The following is a 15457-nucleotide window of genomic DNA, read 5'->3' on the forward strand; positions in this document are numbered from 1 at the left end:
ACGATACATGGCAGGCAGAGAGCCTCCATTCTCCCTGGAACTATTTACAAATCATTTTTTTAATCATCACAATTACTCCAAAGCTGTTTAAAGCAGAAGTAAGTGGAATGTTTGTGTTAATATAAGTCTTAAATAGTTATATCTTCTGACAGCAATCACTTCTATAGAGTGTTTGGTCTGAAACACGGGTCTGTCAGTCACTCTGCTCTGCTGTAAGCCGAGGAGAAAACTTTCCTTGTATCCTACAACCTTTATCCAATGAGGAGAGAGAACGGCATGAAGGGGCGGTCCTCTCTGTGTGTGCAGCCAAGGGATGTGGTGACATAGGGACGAGGGCGGGGACTGCTAACTCCATCGGCTGACAGGAAGTTAGCCAAAACCACCGGATCACTTACTTCTGCTTTAATAAGGTAAAAATGTAGCATACCTGTAGTTAAGGTAAAAATCCTGCATAGTTCCTCTTTAAACTAACTTGCTTAATAAACCCTTTGTATTTTAATGGCCCCTGGTAATTTCTAATTTCTAAATTCATCTTCTGAAACAACTTACTGTCAATGTCTGTGATCTGGTTGTGATGTTCCATGTGTTTTATTATGTAAAATGTTATAGCACCTCCTATGGTTCATTAAGAGGAATGCAGCTCTTTTCACAATATTTAAGATGTTTGCATTTTCATTGGTCGTTCAGGTCACATGATTAACCAGGTCACATGATCAGTGGTAGGAAGTAAGAAAAAACTATAGGACCGCATGGGTTGAAATTTTCTCCTTTTTTACTCGGTCTCATCTGATTGTGCAGAGCTTGGAGCAGCTTTGTGTGTGAGTAGAATGATTCATCTGTGTTTATAAAAATTATTTCTGCTCATATTTTGTTGTATTTCATAAGATGTATTTACATTATTTCATTGCTATTTTTGTGTTGGTTTATTTACAGTTTCACATGATAAAAACAACTCTTCATAAAAACGCTGTACCTTCAATAAAACGGAGTTCATCTTGACAGCACGTCTTGCCTACTCATCATTGAAGATACCTAGCTACTTCAGTCGAGTTAAAAAATGTTTAGCTGTCTGGTGATGTGTGCAACGCTACGCGCTCAGGTGCCAGAACAGTGAAAACACAGCTATTCAGCGGGTTCTACACAACAACACGCTAGTGAAAAGAGAAGTACAACTCATTAGCGGCTTCAGCAGTGCTAGCCTGATCTCCCTATACGTTTTTAGATGGATGCCACGTCGCCTACAGAAGGACAGCAGGCAGGCTCATCAGCTAAAGAGGGAGCTACTGCCAAGTCAGTTTCTAGCGGATCCAGCTCAAGCTCAAAAAGTTCATCTGCTAGCTTAGCTGCTGCTAAGGCGAGGGCTAAGGTCTTAGCTGCACGTGCCTGTGCAACTTTTGTTCAGAAAGAAAATGAACTGCTGGTAGAAAAGGCTAAAATGGAGGCTGCTCTCGCTACATTAAAGCTAGACAAAAAGATTGCAGCTGCGGAAGCAGAAGCCAAAGCTCTCGAGTCTACAGCAGCAGATATAGAGAAAGGCTCCAGAGGCTCCAGAGCTTCCAACATCTTCCTCCTTCCTCCTCAATCCCCCCAAGAAAGGACCAACGATTATGTTGAGCGTCATTCACAGGAAGACTCTAAGCCTCCACTCACTGAACCACCACAGAGTCAACCTCAACTATACAATCCCGCCATCTTGAGCAGTGCCACTCCAAACCTCTACGATGGTCCTGCGGATGTTAGACCACGTATTCCAACTACTCACCTATTGAAGCCAGATCCTGATGCTAACCCTCATAGCTTCTACGCCACGAGGCCACAACAACCATTCACACCCACTCTCAGCAACCAAGCTCCTCACACTCCCTTTGCTGACCGTACAGGCTTTGGTGATATTGCCAGATTCCTCGTCCGTCGGGAACTGCTCAGCTCCAGTCTCACCAGATTTGACGATCGTCCTGAAAGCTATTGGGCATGGAGGTCGAGCTTTCTAAACTCCATTGAAGGAACAGAACTAACCCCAAGTGAAGAGCTCGACCTGCTATCCAAGTGGCTGGGTCCCCAGTCTTCAGCACATGTGAAGAGGATCAGAGCTGTACACATCAGCAACCCGGCTCAAGGTCTGAGAACGGTGTGGTCTCGTCTTAATGAGTGTTATGGATCTCCAGAGATGATAGAGAAAGCTCTCTTTGACAGACTGGAGAAATTTCCCAAGGTCACCAATAAGGATCCTCAAAAGCTACGAGAGCTCGGCGACCTGCTACAAGAGTTAGCATCAGCACAGCGTGAGGGGAACCTACCTGGACTGGCTTGCCTGGATACTGCGAGAGGCCTGATACCCATAGTAGAGAAACTGCCATTCAATCTCCAGGAAAAATGGATCACTCATGGGAGTAATTACAAAGCAAATTACCAGGTACATTTCCCGCCATTCGCCTACTTTGTCGAGTTTGTCTGTAGAGAGGCCTACATCCGGAACGACCCAAGTTTCTCTCTGTTCTCTTCTGCAGACACAATAATGAAGCCGAACAACACAGTAAAAAAGATGAGTAGCTCTAGGAACTTCGTCTCCTCACACAAGACAGAGGTCTCTTCTATGCTTGACCCCGACGACACAGGGACCCCTAGTGTTAGGCCAGATGTTAGTAGGCAATGTCCTATTCACAAAAAGCCTCACCCCCTTAAACACTGTAGAGGCTTTAGAGCGAAAGCAATCGAGGAACGCAAGGCTTATCTCAAAGAAGCTGGCATATGTTTTAGATGTTGTTCTTCAAGCAAACATTATGCCAAAGATTGCAAAATCGCAGTACAGTGCAGAGAGTGCAGCAGCGACAAGCATGTAGCGGCTCTTCATCCTGGACCAGCTCCGTGGCTTAGCCAGACCCCTGAGTCAGAGAAAGGCGGGGAGGAGAAGGGTGATCAGTCTCCTACTGTGAACTCAAAGTGCACGGAGGTTTGCGGAGAGGGTAACGCCCCACGCTCCTGCTCAAAAATTTGCCTTATCACAGTTCATCCTAAGGGTCAACCAGACAGGTCAGTGAAACTTTACACCATTCTTGATGATCAGAGCAACAGATCGCTTGCTCGATCAGAGTTCTTTGACCTCTTTGGACTGGAGGGCACAGAGTCACTCTATACTCTTAGGACATGTGCTGGTCTTACTGAGATGTCTGGGAGGAGAGCCACAAACTTCATTGCAAAAACTTTGGATGGAAGCTTCAGCATAAATCTCCCGACTCTCATAGAGTGTAACTACATCCCCGAGGATAGGTCAGAGATTCCTACTCCTGAAATCGCCAAGTATCACACTCACCTCAACTCTGTGGCTGAGCACATTCCTCCCCTTGATCCAGAGGCTCAGATCCTCCTTCTCCTTGGTCGTGATGTTCTGCAGGTCCACAAGGTGAGAGAACACCGCAACGGACCTAACAGCGCACCATACGCCCAACGCTTGGACCTCGGTTGGGTCATCATCGGGGAAGCCTGTTTAGGCACAGCTCACAAACCCAAAGATGCTAACGTGTTCCATACTCACATTCTTGAGAATGGACGTCATTCTCACTTCACACCCTGTCCGAACCATCTCACTCTTAAGGAGAAGCCCACTGTGAACAGTCAGAAGTCTCACAGTCCTCATAGTCTCAAAGGCTCACCACTTTCTCTTATGACAGTCCAACGCACTGAAGATGACTCTTTGGGAAGTAAGATCTTCCAGCGCACAGAGGAGGACAACGAGATTGCCCCCTCTATTGAAGACAAACAGTTCATCGAGCTAATGGACAAAGAGATGTTCATTGACGAAGGAAACAACTGGGTAGCCCCACTCCCATTCCGCCCTTCAAGAGTACGTCTACCGAACAACAGGGAGCAAGCTCTGAGTCGCTTTAAATCTCTCTGCCGCACTCTTGATAGGAAAGCAGAGATGAAGCAACAGTTTGTCACCTTCATGCAACGGATCTTCGATCAGAATCATGCAGAACTGGCTCCACCATTAGTGGAGGGAGAAGAGTCCTGGTACCTCCCTACATTTGGAGTGTACCACCCGCGCAAGCCTGGTGACATCAGAGTCGTGTTTGACTCCAGCGCAAAACATCACGGGGTGTCTCTAAATGATGTGCTGTTGACCGGGCCAGACCTGACCAATAGATTATTGGGGGTTCTGATGCGTTTTCGACGTGAACAGATCGCTGTCACCACAGACATCGAACAAATGTTTTTTAGTTTTCTCGTGAGGGAAGATCACAGGAACTTTCTTCGGTTCATGTGGTTCAAGAACAATGATCCTACAGATGAGGTTGTCGAATACCGGATGCGGGTTCACGTATTCGGTAACAGCCCCTCTCCAGCGGTGGCGACCTATGGCCTCAGAAGAGCTGCGCTGTACGGAGAACCGGTGTTTGGCTCTGCAGCAAAGGAGTTCATACATAGAGAGTTCTATGTAGACGATGGCCTCACATCTCTGCCATCAGAAAATGAAGCTGTCAGCTTACTCAAAGCGGCACGAGGTATGCTGGGTATGTCTAACTTACGCCTCCACAAGATTGCATCCAACTGTCCCGCAGTCATGCAAGCATTTCCGGCCTCCGAGTACGCCAAGAACTTGAAGGAACTCGATCCTGATAGTGATTCTCTTCCAATGCAGTGTAGCTTAGGACTGAACTGGGACCTGTGCAAAGACACATTCACCTTCCGGGTCTCCAGCACCGAAAGGCCTTTCACAAGGAGGGGTGTGCTTGCTACTGTAAACAGTTTATTCGATCCGCTCGGCCTAGTAGCACCAATCTCCATTCAAGGAAAGTTTCTGCTGAGAGAACTAACCCAAGACACCATCGACTGGGATGAGCCTCTCCCAGCAGAGCAGGAAGGAGAGTGGATCGCTTGGAGAGATTCATTACACGCTCTTGAACACTTTGAGACTCCACGTTGTTACACTAGTGCATCTATCTCCAACGCCCAGCGTGTTGAGCTGCACATCTTCTCGGATGCGTCTGTAAAAGCCATCGCTGCAGTGGCCTACTTGAAGGTGTTGGATAGCAACGGCACAGACCATGTAGGATTTGTGATTGGGAAGGCTAAATTAGCTCCTTTGACAGTCCATACGGTCCCACGTCTTGAGCTGGGAGCTGCGGTCCTCGCTGTTGAGATTGCAGAGCTGGTGTCAAGAGAATTGGATGCCAAGATTGATGACATGAAGTTTTACACTGACAGCAAAGTCGTGCTGGGTTATATCCACAACGTTACCCGCAGATTTTACGTGTATGTCAGTAATAGGGTAGAGCGCATCAGGAAGTTCTCAAGCCCTGAACAGTGGCACTACGTACCCACCAGTCAGAATCCAGCAGATGTAGCGACTAGGTCAGTACCTGCGGAACTTCTCTCAACCACCAGCTGGCTCACCGGGCCCAAGTTCCTGCTGCTACCCATGAAAGAAGATGCACCTGTGGAGACATCTTACGACCTTGTGAACCCAGACTCTGATGCAGAAGTGCGTTCTCACCTCACGGCATGCACCGACACAAACCTGGGCTCTCAGCGATTTGAAAGGTTCTCAACCTGGCAGTCTCTCATCAGAGCTATAACCACTCTGATCCACATCGTGGAGACCATGAGAGCCAAGAGTACAAGAGGAAAAACAGAATGTAAAGGTTGGCATCAATGTTCAAAAGTCCACACATCTGACAATCTGCTCAAAGCGAGACAGGTCCTCATCAGATGTATACAGAGTGAAGCATATCAGACTGAGATGTCTTGTCTGAAGCAAGGGATGGACATCCCGAAGAGCAGTCCATTGAGGAAGTTGGATCCTATGCTTGATAGTGATGGACTCTTGAGAACTGGAGGCCGACTTCGTCACTCGACTCTCAAGGCAGAAGAAATGCACCCTCTCATTGTCCCTGGTCGCAGCCATGTCGGTGGTCTACTCATCAACTACTATCACGAGAGAGTTAAGCACCAAGGCCGGATCTTTACAGAGGGAGCGATACACGCCGATGGCATTTGGATGGTTGGTGTCAGGAGATGCATTGCGAGACACCTGTACAAGTGTGTGACGTGTAATAAGCTCAGAGGAAGGACAGCCGAGCAAAAGATGGCTGACCTCCCTTCAGATCGGTTAAGCGAAGAGCCACCATTCACCAACGTAGGCATTGATGTATTTGGGCCTTGGAGTATCTCTACTCGACGCACACGTGGAGGTGCCGCTAACAGCAAGAGGTGGGCAGTGATCTTTACCTGTCTCAGTGTGCGCGCTGTTCATATAGAGCTGATCGAAGCCATGGACACATCGAGCTTCATAAACGCCCTTCGTCGATTTTTCGCCATTCGGGGTCCCGTGAAGCTGATACGCTCCGATTGTGGCACAAATTTCAAAGGGGCATGCAAGGAGCTGAAAATACTCCTTCAGGACGACAAGGAGCCTAACGTCTTCCGGTTCCTCAGCAAAGAAGGCTGTACATGGATCTTTAATCCACCTCATTCCTCCCACATGGGCGGCGTGTGGGAGAGGATGATTGGGGTCTCCAGGAGGATTCTGGATTCCATGTTGTCCCAGATTCAGCCATCTAACCTCTCTCACGAGGTTCTATCTACAGTCATGGCAGAGGTGTCCGCCATAATTAATGCCAGACCTCTGACGACCATCTCTACCGATGTGAGTGCTCCATCGCTCCTTACTCCAGCCATGATCCTTACCCAGAAAGTTTGCAGTCCTCCTCCTCCAGGCTGCTTCGTCGATGCAGATCTACATCGCCAGCAGTGGAGGAAAGTCCAGCACTTGGCCAACACCTTTTGGGAGAGGTGGAGGCGCGAGTATCTCCCTATGCTCCAGAGTCGGTCGAAGTGGCAGAGGAGCCGCCCCAACATCAAGGAAGGAGACATAGTGCTTCTTCGTGATACCCAGGTGGAGAGGAACCAGTGGCCCATGGCGCTGGTCACAAAAACCTTCCCTTCGAGCGACGGGATGGTCAGGAAAGTGGAGCTCAGGGTTGTCAGAGGAGAGACCTCTAAGACCTTCCTTCGCCCCATCACGGAGGTGGTGGTGCTAATGTCTCCCTAGGATGACATAGACTTTTACTTAACTCCCTAAGTGTTTGTCTTTCATAGTGGTATTGTGTTCAATACCAGGCGGGGAGTGTGATGTTCCATGTGTTTTATTATGTAAAATGTTATAGCACCTCCTATGGTTCATTAAGAGGAATGCAGCTCTTTTCACAATATTTAAGATGTTTGCATTTTCATTGGTCGTTCAGGTCACATGATTAACCAGGTCACATGATCAGTGGTAGGAAGTAAGAAAAAACTATAGGACCGCATGGGTTGAAATTTTCTCCTTTTTTACTCGGTCTCATCTGATTGTGCAGAGCTTGGAGCAGCTTTGTGTGTGAGTAGAATGATTCATCTGTGTTTATAAAAATTATTTCTGCTCATATTTTGTTGTATTTCATAAGATGTATTTACATTATTTCATTGCTATTTTTGTGTTGGTTTATTTACAGTTTCACATGATAAAAACAACTCTTCATAAAAACGCTGTACCTTCAATAAAACGGAGTTCATCTTGACAGCACGTCTTGCCTACTCATCATTGAAGATACCTAGCTACTTCAGTCGAGTTAAAAAATGTTTAGCTGTCTGGTGATGTGTGCAACGCTACGCGCTCAGGTGCCAGAACACTGGTTATTTATATAGTACTTTTGGGGGTGTTGCCTCTAACTGAGGTGAAAGGGTTTATAGATTAGACAGGGGTGAGTGAGGCAGTGGATGAGTATCTTAGAGTCCAGATGCAGTCAATCAGGGGACAGGGTCTGGGCTCAGACCTGTTGAACTGTTTTCCAGCCTGAGCTCTGGATGAGATTGTGGTGGGTGGGGGACTTCCCTCTGTCTATCCCACTTGCCTTTGTCGCCACTGCGTTTCCTCTGAGGCTCCTTGGGGCATAGTGAAGAGCAGCAGCCTGCTGAGCATCCCATAGCTGGAGCTGCAGTGTCATTGTCCAGCAGTAGAACAAACTTTCTGGCCACTGCCTCCACAACTTTGCTCTTGAAGTGGGAGAGTTGATGCGAGGAGGCCCGAGACGCCTCCTAGTGAAAAGTCAAAAATATCGCATTGCTCTATTATTTTACCTGGCACAGACAAAGTTTTTAGTAAGTGCTTCCACATTGTCAACAAAAAAAAATCGTTTGCACATCTGAACCTTCTTGCCCTTGGTCATAAAAGGAGACACAGTCCAGAGAAAGTTTTTCCTTTTCCAAAATGAAATCCTCTGGCTTCAGGCAGCGCTCCATCAGCACAGGACTTGAGATCCTGAGTGTAAAATGACCGAAAATCTGGTTAAAATAAATAAAATATTACTGAAGAAGAAGGGGGCAGCCATCTTGATGTCGGTGAACAATATGTTTATTGGGGTTTTGGTATTGTTCTGTTGAATGTGTGTGAGGTCCCTGGCAGCTCCTAAAGAACACGTTCTGTCCTTCTTCTGTATCATCTGCCAATTAAAATAACACAGGCCAGACTCTGGAGCTGGAAAGTGTTGAATTTCTGTCTTTCTGGCAATATGGTTTTTTTTTTTTTCCTAGTTTGGCATCGATGCGCCCATGGCAGATATATTACCCAGTCTTGGTTTTAATTGTGATTTTAATATATCCTGAACAGCTACCAATGACAATTGTCTTTGTTTTCCACAGATTGACCCTGTTTGTGAGGATTTCAAGAGTCTGAACGCATGAATAGCTGCAGAGCATGGTCGGTTCTCATCCCACAGGTAATCCACTGTTCAAGATTCAAATGTCTTATCACTGAGCAAAGCAGACGACAATAGAGTGTCTTTTCCACCATGTTGTAGACCATTCCACATATCCTGTTTCCCTTAATACTTAGTGTTGACACTTGCATTGAACGGATATTAGCAGACACGTCTGCTCTAATTTGGTATGCCCTATGAGGTCCTTTGTTTCCCCTAACACAGTTTGACTTGAGCTGCAGCAGTTTGTTATTAATGAATAAGAGAGAATAGTGAGACAGAGGATTTATCCCACATTAGGACTGATTCCTATTTTGTTTAAGAATTTAAGAGGGAGAATCGTGGTGATCAGTCTGAGATGTTAACTCATTGAGTGCCAGCCCTTTTATAAAATGGTCAGTGCCATGTGCCAGCGTTTTGGGGCATTTTGACTAATATTTCAAGACCCAGAGAATATTTTGTATTATGACTCTGTAAACAGCTCAAAGGAAAGAGGAGACTCTCTATTTAATTAGGGAAAAAACCATTTGTTTGTACCTTGTTCCATTATTGATATATCTTAAGTTGAATAGAGCCTGGTTGCACCAAAGCTGAGAAAAATAAATTTTTGTGAAAGAGAGTCTCTCAAGAAAAAAAGTGATTTATCCGTTTTAATTTTGGCTTCAAAAACATGTAAGACATCTGAAAATTTCATTTCACATGTTTTTTCATTGACCCCCCCCCCCAAAAAAACAACAACAACTAAAATACAAGTACGAGCAGTTGCTGCCCCCTCACCCTCTCCTATAGATGGATGTAACCTCTGTTTTGTCATCCATAGATTTTAAAAGTATGGTTTTGAAGCTTAGGGTGAGCTGCTTCGCTGTTGCCACCTTGGCAGTTTAATCTCCACCTAGTGTCTGTTTAATCCAAAAAAGAGGTTGTGACGTTAGTGCAGCCTAAATTTTGGTACATGTCGGTAAGTGAAAAGCATATTTCACTCAACTCTCACTCAAAGCAGCACACTATCAACTCTGCTTTAACCCTTAATAAGGTTCAAACTGGTAAGTAGTTTAAAATCTATAATTTATATTAAAAATATGAAGTTGTCAGTAGAAACCAAAACAGTTTTTGTACTAGTCCAGTCATGTGTATTTCTGCTGTAAAGTGGGACCTTTTGACCATGACCCTAGGGGATTGTCTCACTTCTGCAGTTGGCATTTGAGGGACTACAGTTTTTGGCACTTTAGAGTTGGCTTCTACACACCAGATGGTTTGTTATACAGAACTATCCGTGAAGGCTGCATTGGAAACTGGAAAAGGGCATGCACTTTCAAAAAAAAAAAGTACTTGGACGCACCATCTGTCTATCCACCTGTTATAGGCTAACTTCAACCAAACCTCTGCCAAAGGCAGTTAGGAAAAGCCAAAGAGAAGCCATAACATCTTTTGCATAAATTAATGTTGTGCTGTGCTTTTCTTTCAATTGGGAAATCTACAGTTCTGATATCACTGATGCTATAATAACATGTATGCTAACCTTTAGCAGCTACCATTACTGGTAACCAGTCACATGTCACTGTCGTCACACCAAAAACACTTACTGTTGTTTCCCCCTTATCCATCACTGATTGGTCCAAACTAGTGGTTAGCCTGGAGCCTGGCAAGATGGAGTCTCACATGTGAGGAAAAAGCTGCCTTGTGAGGATATACAGCTCTGGAAAAAATTAAGAGACCACTTCAAAATGATCAGTTCCTCTGGTTTTACTATTCATAGCTATGTGTTTGAATAAAATGAACACTTTTGTTTCATTCTATAACCTACTGACATTGACTGAAATTTCTCCCAAATTGGAAATAAAAATATTGTCATTTAGAGCATTTATTTGCAGAAAATGGCAACAGGTCAAAATAAAAATAAAAATTCTGGTGTTTTCAGACTTTGTATAATGCAAAGAAAACAAGTTCATATTCATTTTAAAACAACACAACAATACTTTTTAAACTTTAGAAATCAAAATTGGTGCAATAATTCCAATTTTTAATCGCAGTAGTGTTTTTTATTTATTTATTTATAATCTTTCTTCCTCATTAAATCTGATTTGGTTCAGGTGAAGTAGAGTGAGGTGCTTGTGTTGGAGTTCAATAGACTAATAGTTCAATAGAATCCATGGCTGTTGAGAAGCTGATTTATTAAGAACATTTTGGAGTGGTCTCTTTATTTTTTCTAGAGCTATAAGATGAAACTCGTGGCTAAAGGGCTTCTGATTTTTTTTAAAGGGATAGTTCACCCAAAATTGAAATTGTCCTCCGTGGCTTCTCTGAGTTACAGGGGGTCTCGGTCCATATAACGGTTGCAAATGGATACCAACTGTCTTCGTAACAAAAAGACACACCAAAAAACATCCAAATACCTCCATGCTGCTCGTATGTAATGTCCGTCTTGTATTGAAGCCCCGAAATGCGAAATTGTCCCGAAAAAAATTAAATAAGTCTATATTTCAAGCTTGTTTTGTAGCGGAAGCTTCTCGAAGCTCCTCTTCCCGGTTCGTCAAATTTGGACGAACTGGGAAGAGGACAGACCCTGGTTCGTCCAAATTTGATGAACCAGGAAGAGAAGCTTCTGCTACAAACAAGCTTGAAAAAAAACGTTATATTGACATGCACTGCTACGCCGAGACCCCCTGTAACTCAGAGAAGCCATGGAGGACTCTGAAACTTCTCCCAGCCCTTAGTCCACATGAGGGTGAGTAGATAATGAGTGAAATTTCAATTTTGGGTGAACTATCCCTTTAAATTCAAGACATAGCTTTACTGTACTAATGTAACATACATTACATACTAATGTTACTGTGCCAATCCTTTGCAAAAAACAAACAAACATTTATTACCATCCAAACTCTCCAAGCCTCATAACTGCAAGGACTAGTTTAACATCAGAGCATCAAAGTAGAAAGTCACTATCCCATAATCAGTGTCCTTTAACCACAGGCAGCCTAATAAAGAAAAGCAGGGGTGTTGGTCGTCTCTGTCTGCAGGTCCAGACAAGCCTCCGGTAGAAGCTGAGGATGTTTGTTCTTCACCTCGCTACAACTGGGTCAGCGAGCGAGCTAAAGGTGTTTACCTACGGCTCAGAGCTCACAGCGCCCTCATGCTCTCACAGTCCTTTTTAAGATGAATTCATATTCTGGAGAGAAGCAGTGCCGGGAAAAGACACACACACACACACACACACACACACACACACACACACACACACACACACACACACACACACACACACACACACACACACACACACACACACACACACACATCTGTCAACCGCTGTTTAATGATGATGGGATTTGCGTTGTTTTAATGAAATTCTGCCCATTTCAATTGGGAAACTCAAAAGCTGCTTAGCTGGATGATGTGTGGCTCCACTAGTGTGTGACTGTGTACCACTTTTCACAAATTATCCCCCCCAAGAAAAACAAGTATCAACAGTTGAGGGTGAACTATGGTCCTGTTCCTCTGCCCAGCGCATGACTTCATGTTGAAGTGTGTATAGCTAAACTCGGCCAGCCTGGCATACGCAGGTAATCACCAGCGCACACACACACACACACACACACACACACACTTCTCTCACTAACCTAGTTCCACACACATTTCTCCTTCACGCTCACTCAGTCTGTCTCTCCGGTTTGTTCTGCCCTGACCTGCTGAAAGCCTCTCAGGGCCGTGTCAGTCAGCCAACAACTCTCTCCGCTCACAGTTTCAGCAGGTTCCAGTTGGACGCCGGCCTGTCCTCTCTCCTTATTCTTTCACATTGGCTCCCTTGTCATGTTGGGATGTCGGGAAGTCGGGAACCTATGCGCAAAATGGGTGCTTTATACTTCAGCAGGCTGCAGTGAAAACAGGTTTGCGAGTGTACACACAGGTTTAAAGATCTGACTGTGTAATAGGTGCGTGCCTGGCTTCATTTATAATTGTATGTGATCATTGTGTGTGTGTGTGTGTGTGTGTATCATCATGGGTGAATTTGCCCAACAGTTAGAATAAAGCAGCTGTGGTTGCTTTGTAACATAGACAGCCCAGATTCTACTGCCTGCAGCTGCTCAGACTCTCCCTTAAATAGATTTCATAGCCCGTGAAAAGCTTTTTAGAGCCCTCGAGGAAGTCAACGGTGACCTTCTTCCAAGCTTAAATTCATCACGTTGTTCAGTGTAAAGCTGTGAAGAATGATTATCAATTATTTGTAACTATCTTGTGATATTTTACAGTATATTTTCAGTCATCTCCCTCTGCTTGTGTCCTCCTCTTCGATCGTGATCTCCTGCAGCTGTAACAGGATGCAGAGCTCCTTTCTGACATGTTGTGTGTTGTAAAACATGTCACGTTTGTGTATAATGAACGTCTGTTGCATGAAGCTCTACAGAGAGGCTGCTGTCTCACTACCTGGTCCCTATTGGTCACCTGTTTCATAACAAACTGAAGATTAATTCACACTCCTCATCGTGTAATATCAACACATCATTTGTGCTGTCGATGTGCCTACGTCCCTATGTGGCTGCCTGTGATGTCAACTTGAGTCGTACAACTTCACAAACACAAATTTAGAGCATCTTCTTTTCATGGTGGTCACTGCTCCACGTTAAAGGGATAGTTCAACATTTTGGCAAATTGGCCCATTGCCATAATCCCTATAGTCATAGCAGTAGGTTCGTTACCTTTAATTGTCGGTGCAAGCTATTTTTAGAACGGTGGAGCAGAGCCATGAGCTGCTCAGAGCTACGCTACGGAGGCTCATGGGATTTCTTGGTTTCCCTCATCAAACTCATCAAATACACAATCCAACAACTCCACAATGCTCTGGTGGACAAGTTGTGACTTGCACATTCACCACACTATGAGATAATAACACAACGTTACCACACAGAGTTGTTTTAGAGGGAAATTCAGAGACTGCTTGCGCGCAACAGCAGTTTTGCATGAATTTCCCTCTAAAACAACTCTGTCTGGTAACGTTGTGTTATTATCTCATATCATGGTGAATGTGCAGGTCACAACTTGTCCACCTGAGCGTTGTGGAGTTGTTGGATTGTGTATTGAGATGATGAGTTTGATGAGGGAAACCAAGAAATCCCATAATGAGCCTCCGTAGCGTAGCTCTGAGCAGCTCGCGGCTCTGCTCCGCCGTTCTAAAAATAGCTTGCACCGACAAATAAAGGTAACGAACCTACTCCTAAAACCATAAGGATTATGGCAATGGACCAATTTGCCAAAATGTTGAACTATCCCTTTAACATGCAATGCAAACACCTGGAATATCCCAGTAACGATCCAGAAACTCACAGCTTGGAATCAGTCTGTCACCAACACCGTTCTACATGGATTCATGTAATGAGTGAACAATGGACCCCAGCCTAGTATGGCAAGGGGATTTAACATTTAAAAGCTAAGTTTGACTATCCGGAACTAACATCGTAGATATCAACAACGTCTTTCTGACTAGTCGTAATTACATTTTGAATAGTTGGATTTTTTATTCAAGATATCTGTAATTCAGTTTTGCCTAGTCAAAAAGAACATTTCAGATATCCACAACTACGTTCTTCCTAGGACAAATGACGTCACTGTAACCATTCATGTGTATGGGGTTTGTCATTACAGATATCTACAATTCAGTTACAGATATCCACAATGTGAATTACGGATATCTGTAACTGAATTACGATTAGTACTAATTCCAGTTTGAGATATCTACAACGTCATTTTGTCTAGTCAAAACTTAATTTCAGATATCCGAATTGAGATGAATTAAAGATATCTTGAACTGGAATTAGAATCAAATTGTAGATATCTCAAACTGGAATTAGTACTAGTCGTAATTCAGTTACAGATATCTGTAATTCACATAGCGGATATCTGTAACTGAATTGTAGATATCTGTAATGACAAACCCCATACACATGAATGGCAACAGTGATGTCATTTGTCCTAGGAAGAACGTAGTTGTGGATATCTGAAATGACAATTGTGGATAGGAAGAATGTAGTTGCAGATATCTGAAATGTTCTTTTTGACTAGGCAAAACTGAATTACAGATATCTACAACACATATCCAGTCTGGCTTTTAAATGTTAAAATGGCTTGCCATAAGCCTATAGCACAGAGCAGCACCTACACACTGACCCATCCAGACCACAGGCTGGTCGGAGGGGAAGGGAAGGTTTGCGTGATTTATCCTCATGTTTCTGAGCTCTGACTCAATCTGGTCCCGTAACCAGTGACTGATCCACCCTCCCTGCTGTCCACTAGCAGCTGTGTTGACTGTCTTTTGCATGGGAAGCCTTGATTACTAGGTCGACTGTACATTGGGGCTGAGCCTGGCAGCCGGCCTATTGTACCTCCCTCTCCCACACACACACACACACACACACACACACACACACACACACACACACACACACACACACACACACACACACACAAAACACACACAAAACACATCCCCCTCGACTTTGATCGTGGAGAGTTGTAACCAACTTGTGCGCCATCATCCACAGCCTCGGGCGATCCACCACGTCTTTATTAGTGTTGGTGGATGTGTGTCTGTCCTACAGTAGGCTGCGTCTGTCTGGAGATGCCTCTGGCCGTCGTTTCATGTCCAATAACCTCGCGTTGGCAGAAAGTCGCTCTTTTTTCCTTCATTAGAAGCTTCAGCTGTGAGGACTCGCGATGATGTCTTCATTAAAGTT

The 15457-nt window shown here is 44.5% G+C and overlaps 1 protein-coding gene across 2 annotated transcripts in view; it reads left to right on the plus strand.

Annotated features, from left to right (window-relative positions):
* disp1 (dispatched homolog 1) overlaps window positions 1-15457 on the plus strand; it is a 117148-nt gene that overhangs the window by 32113 nt on the left and 69578 nt on the right. Inside the window, exon 3 of one of the 2 annotated variants that reach the window (XM_084001152.1) lies at window positions 8677-8753. The exons of the other annotated variant lie outside the window; for it this stretch is intronic. The gene's annotated coding sequence lies outside the window, so the exon portion shown is untranslated. The remainder of the gene's footprint in view (window positions 1-8676; window positions 8754-15457) is intronic. 2 annotated transcript variants of the gene reach the window in all.

The sequence above is a fragment of the Trachurus trachurus genome (genome assembly GCF_905171665.1).
Source record: "Trachurus trachurus genome assembly, chromosome: 24".
In the NCBI taxonomy this organism is placed as follows: Eukaryota; Metazoa; Chordata; class Actinopteri; order Carangiformes; family Carangidae; genus Trachurus; species Trachurus trachurus.